This window comes from Myotis lucifugus, unplaced genomic scaffold (assembly GCF_000147115.1).
Source record: "Myotis lucifugus unplaced genomic scaffold, Myoluc2.0 scaffold_983, whole genome shotgun sequence".
Taxonomy (NCBI): Eukaryota; Metazoa; Chordata; class Mammalia; order Chiroptera; family Vespertilionidae; genus Myotis; species Myotis lucifugus.
Window position 1 is genome coordinate 114,478 of NW_005872031.1, and position 6,020 is coordinate 120,497.

Below are 6,020 nucleotides of genomic sequence, written 5' to 3' on the forward strand. Positions count from 1 at the left end.
TATATTTCCAAAATTCACTCAAGATTTTCCATTCAATTCAATGGCAAATCTTGTGTGAATTTTGGGACACCCTGTATATATATGTAATTTTTTTAAGTCCATACTGAGAGAAAATTTGCAGGATGTTTTTAAAAATAGATTCAGGGGACAATTCCTCTCACAATTCCTCTCAACACCAAACCCCACATTTCCCTGCATCTCCCCACAACATACACACAAACACCCATCTTCCTTTAACTGGAAAATTTGAGTCCTGCTCCCTTCTGTAAATGTGAAGTCAATGCTAAGCTGAGGATATTGAGGAAGAGGAGGAAAGAGGACGTTAGGGGAGAAGCTGCACAAACTTGTTCATGTAAGAGACAGGACCACCTTACTATCTAAAACAAATTTCTGCCTTTTGTTGACTTTTGCCCAGACTTGGTGCTTGTGAATTCCATCATTTGTGAACACCTTGGCCCCTTCCACACATACTCAGGCCAAGTAGAGCCAGTAAAAAACTAGTTTGTTTTGTAGTTCCAAACAGGTAGCCCAGGATTGGTCACAGTCAGGTCATGACATTGGCCTATACCAAAGTGCCCCCCGCAATAAGTCTGAGAGCTAACACACCTGGTTGTGAGATTTAGAACATATCAGAGTATGACCCAATGAGCCCATAAGCAATACACCCTGATGGAGATGTTGGTAGGCACCAGACCCTGATGGGAGAAATTCTGCTTTATTGGGTCAGACCCCTCATAGCAGCTTGTACACTGTGGTTGATGTTTATTCTCATAATCAGCCAGCATGAGGGTCAACTCCACCCATGGATGGGACAACATCAGTCAAGACTCAACTACAATAGGATGGCTCACATATTCCACATTCCGGGGACATCTAGCTTAAGTGATCAGGGAGACTGTGCCACTGAACCACAGAGGTATGCTGACCTAATATGTAAGGTCAGCATACCAAGACTGGAGACATTGAAGATCTGCCGAATACACAGACACAAATATAAAGAGGCAGCCACATGGGGAGACCAAGAAACAAGCTCCAAACAAAAGAACAGGAGAAATCACCAGAAAAAGGAGTAAATGAAATGGAGGCAAGCCATCTAACTGATAGGAAGTTCAAAAAAGCGCTTCTAAGGATAATCAAGGAACTTAGTGAGAACTTCAACAGAGAGATAGCAAGCATAAAAAAGGACATACTGGTAGAAACCATAAAGAAGAACCAGTCAGAAATGAAGAATACAATATTTATAATGAAGAATACACTAGAATGAATCAACAGGAGATTTGGTGAAGCAAATAATCAAATCAGAGATTTAGAAGACAAGGTAGCGGAAATCATCCAATCAAAGCAGCAAAAAGAAAAAATAATTTTTAAAAGTGAGAACAATTTTAGGTATTTCTGGATCAATATGAAGCATAAAAACATTCCCATCACAGGGATACCAGAAGAAGAAAAGAGGGAGCAAGAGATTGATAACCTACTTTTAGAAATAAGGACTGAAAACTTTCCTAATCTGGTGAAGAAAAAAAAGACACACAAGTCCAGGACTTACAGAGAGTCCCTGACAAGATGAACCCCAAATGGCCCACACCAATGTGCATCATCATTTAAATGGCAAAGCGTAGAAACAAAGAGTGAATCTTTAAAATGGCAACAGAAAGGCCTATAAGGGAGCTCCCATAACACTGCCAGTTAATTTCTCAATAGAAACTTTCAAGACCGGGAGAGATTGGTATGAAATATGCAACTTCATGAAAAGTAAGGACCTACAAGCATGATTACTCTACCTACAAAGGTTATCATTTAAAATTGAAATAGAGATACAAGGCTACCCAGGAAAGAAAAAGCTCAAGGAGTTCATCAGCACTAAACTAGTACTACAAGAAAAATTTAAGGAACTTTCCTAAGAAGAAGTAACAATTAAAAATAAAAGGGACAGAGGTTTAAATTTAGAAAATGTCAATAAATACATACTTATCAACAATCAATTTAAATATAAATGGATGAAAGGCTCCAATCAAAGGGCATAAGGTAGCTGAATAGATGACAAAACAAGACAGATATATATGCTGCATACAAGACACTCCCAACTGAATGAAAGACACACAGAGACTGAAAGCAAAGGGATGGAAAACGTATTTCATGAAATGAAAATGAAAAAAGAAAAAAGCTAAAATAGCACACTTATATTAGGCAAAATACACTTTTTGACTGTGTGCACCGCCTTGTATGCCCAGTGACTCCCAGTCTCCTTCAGGTCTTGCTTTTTCTCTTCAATGTGCACTTGAACTGTGGCCAAGTAGCACCTGTGCTCTTCTACTAGGGTTCTGTCCCCCCGCCCTGGGGCACCTGTGCATTGCAGAAGAGGTCATTTGTGTAGTAGTTACCTTGGTTATCCCCCTCTAAGTTCGCAACCACAGCCATCAGCTTCTCCAGCTGCTCCCTCTGCACCTCCCCTGTGGCCTGTTTGTTGAGGCCACAGTACCTCTTCCCACACTCCTGGACCAGGATCTGCAGACTGTGGTTGTCCGTTTTAACTACATGCTAATCCAAGGACATGTCCCCTAAGTCCTCCTTGTGGGTGAAAGACTACCACCACGTGTCTCATGGCTCCTGCCCAAAGACCTCCTTCACCCGACTCACTGCCAATGTGTCCCGGGCAGTGAAGTGCCTCAGCTGTGTCACCAGCAGAAGCACATGGGGCCCCTGGGGCTGAGAGCAGGCAACATTCCCTGATGTGCTTGTACATCTCTTGGTCCTGGGCCTTGGGTCAAAGATGGAGGGCATGTCAATCACTAGAATGTTCCTTCCATTCCAGGTTCCTGTGGCCAACTGGCACATCCTGGCCACGGCCTGGGCCCCCAGCCTGGACTCCAAAACAGGTTGACAGAGGATGCTGTTCCCAGTTGCATTTATTCCACAACCAGATTTGCCCATGAGGATGAGCCTCAGTGAGGAAGATGATGCAAACTGGTTATCTTCTACATTTCCTGAATAAGAAAAACTGTCTTATTAAGCTAGTGTTGCTTCCAATTTTTCAATCATGGACACTCATGGTATCTCATTAAAGCTGTGAATCTCCCTCCCAGGAAACTGTCATATCTAAATACATACAAAAGTTTCCAACAACTTTAGGAGGTTCTCAGTTCATAAGAAGTTTACAAAGGAAGTCAACCTTGGACACATAGCCAACAGTAAGAACTGCTACATTGAGAAGGTTGCTCCAACTCCTTCATCATCCAGGGAAGACAGTTTTTCTGAAAGAAAAGTGGTCACTGTGTTTCTCCAGGGGTGGTGCCTGGCCCAGTTTCATGTTAAATAAATGAGATTAGAGGGATTGAAAGGATGAGGAGTCACACATGGGAAAATATTACCACCTTTTTCACTCACAAATAACCAGGAACACTTGTGTAGAAGTGCTCAACATATTCACCTAAACCTTGGGAGAAAAGGAAGTGTCAGCTGTGACCTTCCACCAAGGACCAGCCGAGGTCCCCGGGTCTCTGTTCTTTGGGTGGGGAATTCTCTCCTTGAAAATGAGACAACAGAAAGGTCATAGTTACTGTCAAAGGCAAAGCCTAAGAGATGACTCAGGATGGGTGGCTGAAGAGGATGGAATTTAATACCATTAGTAGTACATGTGATGGAAACGTCTCCTACTTGGCTGATCGATTACAGGAAGTTAACAAAAGTAGTGTTGGAGAGGGTGATGCTGAGCTAATGGCTAAAATCTTCCAGGGTGAGAACCCGTGGAGTTCAAGAGTTCTATGAGCTCAAATGGATTCCAAGTTAATTGCAGTCTCCTAAAATCTGTTATTTTATTTCTTCTACTCTGCATTGGTTCTTCGTTTCTGCAGTGTTCTGAAATGTTTTGTAGTCTGCATGATTAGTAAACCTTTCTGGGAGATATTTCCATTTTCTGCTCGAAGTGGACAAGGAATGAGAAAATTTACTCACAATTAATTTCAAAACCCTGCAACTTCTGACTAGAAGTTTCATTTCCACATTTCCCACACCTCATGTGCACGGAGAGCAATGTACTGAAGGGGTCGGGTGGAGGTGGGGGTGAAGGTGGTGGGGAAGGTAAAGAAGATATAAGCACTGACTTTTTAATCTTCAGTTTAAAACACTGGGTTTCTGTCACTGTGTTCGAGGTGAGGAAACGGTGCCTCTTGCAGGCTTTCTTACCTTCAGACTTAGTTACATATCTCCTCTTCAGAGGTACTTCCATCTTCTTCCAGGATAATAACAGGAAAAGAATAAAAAGTAAGTGTCCACATGGAGCTGGTAAGGCCTGAAGTCACTTCCAGTTCAGACTCCTAAGAATAATTCTCCATCGAGGGACCATTTCCATTGCTAGTTTCCTAACTCAAATTATGCCCTCAAAAGTCTATACACAACTTTAAGCGAACCTGGTGATGCTAACACAATGCACTGTGAACACAATGCTTGGTCCCATTTTTTCCTTCTGTCTCAGCTTACAGGAAAGCAGGAAGTATTTTAAAACCAATCCATGGCTTATGTCCCCCCAACTGGAAAAGGCATGAAGTGAAAAAAGCATTCTTTATGGGATAAGGAGGAGAACATTATCTTATTTTATGTTTTGGAATCCTAGTAGGCTAACTTTCTGGATACAGTACTCCCTCTCATGTCAGTCCTTGAAGGACTCGTGTCCCAGATCCAGCCTTCTCCAGGGAAGATGCACTCTACTTTTCCTCTTGGCCACTGGATACCCATGTGACACAAAGCGTGTTGGGCAATGGAAATTCTCTTTAGTTCAAACAAGCCAATGTCATTTACAACAAGGTCATTTTTTTCTCTGTTCTAGAAAGTTTGTTGTTAACCCCCTGAGCAGTGGGTGGAGAGGAGGGGGTGCCATATCCAAAGAGAAAGAATCAACACTGAGCACAAATTTAAGAATAACTCACTTCCTGGTCAGTGTTTAATCAAATGTTTTTTCCTGGCTGGCTTTGAGGTCCTTGTCTCCCAGTGATCACCATTTTGTGTCCCAGTAGATTTAAACAGAAATTGGCACAACCATTGGCATGAATTGGCATAAATGTCTCATTCAAATGAGGCATAATATTGTGTCACTCATTTTTGTGTTAGAAAGGACAAGATGTTACATACCTAAGATGAGGTTATATTTATTTATTCAGTTTTAAGTATTAAGCAGTTATGAAACAAGTTTTTAAGTGAACTTATGAAAAAAACACACCACAATTTGCAATGAACAAATGTAAGTATTTTGGCATTTTTACTGCAGATACTCTATTTGATTAAAAAGTTAACACATTACACATGAATTTCATTTGTTTTTCTCCCTCCCTCTGCCCTTCAGAGGCAACCAATAATCTGAGCTTTTTATGTATAATCTCATGTATGTATTTACACTTCTACATACACATGTATGTATAGGTAATGTCTAATACTGAGTTTGTATTTTAAGCTTTTACATAAAAGAAATTATTTGTATAAAATTGTATCCAATTATTTATTAACAAACTTTTAGGTTGTTCCAAAATATATGCTTCCTGCAAAATAATCCCCACATACTGCATATCTCTGTGCAACAATTGATGGATGGCTTTCATCTGACTAGATACTGTCAATATGACTTGAGACCACTATGCTAAATCTCATTGACACAGGCCATGTGTGAGAAGTCCCCAAATCTACACTTGCACTTGGTGATATTCCACTCTTTATCTTTTTACCACCTTAAGGACATACATAATGATGTCTTCATCCATTTACAAATCCATTTTACTGATTACCATTGAATTTAAAAACAGTTTTCATAGTTTTTTAGCTATTCAGGTTGCTTCTGTTATATAGAAATGTTTGCACACTTTTCTATTACTACAGTGGGATTTTTTTTGGCCCTCCATAGGTATACCTCAGGTGAGTTCTGGCAGCTGGAATCTGTCAGCCAACTGCTACTAATTTTTTCTTTTCTTCTCTTGCTTTTTTATGCTGTACATTAGATTCCTAGAAGGACACAAACTACTGAAGGTGACATAGAC

General features: G+C 40.6%; 1 pseudogene; it reads right to left on the reverse strand.

Annotated features, from left to right (window-relative positions):
* Positions 1–2,164: 2,164 nt before the first annotated feature.
* On the reverse strand, positions 2,165–4,225 carry LOC102420641 (annotated as a pseudogene).
* Positions 4,226–6,020: the final 1,795 nt, after the last annotated feature.